Source organism: Nicotiana tabacum, chromosome 13, assembly GCF_000715075.1.
Source record: "Nicotiana tabacum cultivar K326 chromosome 13, ASM71507v2, whole genome shotgun sequence".
NCBI classification, from domain to species: domain Eukaryota; kingdom Viridiplantae; phylum Streptophyta; class Magnoliopsida; order Solanales; family Solanaceae; genus Nicotiana; species Nicotiana tabacum.
The window spans coordinates 28225502-28228182 of record NC_134092.1 but is presented as its reverse complement, the minus strand read 5'-3'; positions in this window follow the sequence as shown (position 1 = coordinate 28228182).

The window sequence follows — 2681 nt, the reverse complement described above, 5'->3', positions numbered from 1 at the left end:
CGAGCCCAATCCACGACGCATCACAATATACATTATAAGACCCCAAACCTGTAGGCAGTACCAATACTGGGGTTGTAGTCAAAGCTGTCTTGAGCTTCTGAAAGCTCTCCTTAAACTCCTCTGTCCACCTGAACGGAGCACCCTTCTGGGTTAGCCTGGTCATAGGTGTTGCAATAGATGATAAACCCTCTACAAATCGACGGTAATACCTCGCCAAACCAAGAAAACTCTGGATCTCCGTAGCTGATGATGGTCTAGGTCAACTCTGCACTGCTTCCACCTTCTTTGGATCCACCTTGATCCCATCACTCGATACTACATGACCTAAGAATGCTACTGAGTCTAGCCAAAACTCACACTTTGAAAATTTTGCATATAACTTCTTTTCTCTCAAGGTCTGAAGCGTAGTCCTCAAGTGTTGCTCATGATCCTCCCAAGTCCGGGAGTACACCAGAATGTAGTCAATAAACACAATGACGAATAAGTCAAGATTGGGCCGGAACACACTGTGCATCAAGTACATAAAAGTTGTTGGGGCATTGGTTAGCCCAAAAGACATCACAAGAAACTTGTAGTGACCATACCGAGTCCTAAAAGCAGTCTTCGGGATATCTGACTCCCGAATCTTCAACTGATGATAAACGGAACGTAAATCAATCGTGGAAAACACCCCGGCACCCTTTAGCTGATCAAATAAATCGTCAATACGAGCAATAGATACTTGTTCTTCACTGTAACTTTGTTCAGCTGGCGATAATCAATGCACATACGCATAGAACCATCCTTCTTCTACACAAACAAGACAGGAGCACCCCAAGGTGACAAACTGGGCCAAATGAAGCCCTTATCAAGAAACTCCTGTAATTGTTCCTTCAACTCCTTCAACTCAGGAGGAGCCATACGATATAGAGGAATAGAGATGGTTTGAGTACCCGGCAACAAATCAATATCTTTGTCGGGCGGTATGCTCGGAAGATTAGCTGGAAACACATCTGGAAAGTCCCTCGCTACTGGGACTGACTCAACTGTAGGGGCATCAATACTAACATCTCTCACATAATCTAGATACACGTCACACCCCTTCTCAACCATTCGTTGAGCTTTAAGAAATGAAATAACTCTGCTGGGAGTATAATCTAAGGTACCTCTCCACTCTAATTGTGGTAATCTTGGCATAGCCAGCGTCACGGTCTTAGCATGACAATGAAGAATAGCATAATGGGGCGACAACCAGTCCATGCCCAAGATAACATCAAAGTCTACCATACTGAGCAATAAGAAATTGGCTCTGGTCTCAAAACCACTAAGAACAATCAAACACGACCGATACACGCGGTCCACAATAAGAGAATATCCCATAGGAGTAGACACATAAACAGGGGAACTCAAGGAATCCCAAGATACGCCCAAATACGGGGCAAAATAAGAGGACACATAGGAATATGTAGAGTCTGGATCAAATAAGACCGACGCGTCTCTATGACAGAATGAAACAATACCTGTAATGACAGAGTCGGAAGTAACTTCCTCTGTACGAGCCGGAAGAACATAATATCTGGCCTGGCCTCCCCCTCTAGGGCGACCTCGACCTCCCCGACCTCCACCTCGAGTTGGCTGAGCAGGTAGGGTGGTAGCTGGTGCTGGAATCATAGCCTGAGGACCCGGTGGAGCACGCAGTGGCTGAGAAGTCTGTAGAGGTGCACCCCTCCTATGTCTGGGGCAATCCCTCACCATATGGCGGGTGTCGCCACACTTAAATAATCCCTCGGAGAGCGTGGCTACTGTGACTGGCTCGGGTCAGATCTGCTGGACTGACCGCTAAAAGCACCCCGTGCAGGAGGCACACTAGACACTAGCGGTGCATAATAAGGCTCCTGGGGCCTAGAAGGCACCAAAATACCACTGGCGGCTGGAAGAGCTGAATGAACGGGGCGACTCCCATAACCCCTACCATGGAGAACTGCAGCTGGGGCACGAGTACCATTGTAAGTGCCAGACTCTCGAGACCTCTTGGCCTCCCTCTCCTCTCTATCCCGAGCGAGCATGCCCTCCAATCTCCTACCAATACTCATAACCTGTTGGTAAGAAATATCCATCTCTAGCTCCCTGACCATACTAATCCTGATACTGGGGTGAAGTCCATCAATAAACCGATGAACCCTCTCTTGAACTGTGGCAATCAAGGTTGGTACATGTCGGGCCAAATCACTTAAGCGAACTGCATACTCTGATACAGTCATAGCACCCTAGCGCAACTGCTCAAACTTCACGCGCCATGCGTCCCTGAGACTCTGAACCAAGCTCAATCAATCGGTAACAATGCCCTTTCCATGAATATCTGACTCCGAATGGCCCAAATCTAGCCAAAATCAATTACATACCATAAATACAACTATAAGAAATTAATCTAATTAATGAAATCAAAGCTAAAGCAAGAATTAAGAAAATCGCCCTAAAAAGCCTCCCCAGGCCCACATCTCGGAATCAGGTAAAAGTCACAAAATATGAACAGCCATTCACTCACGAGTTCATTCGTACCAAAATTATCCAAATCCGAATCAAAATCCCAATCAAAACTCAAAAACTTAGTTGAAGAACTTCTCCCATATTTCCCAAATTTCTCAACCAAATTCCTTAATTAAATGATGAAATCAACTATAGATTAGTGGAATATAACCATA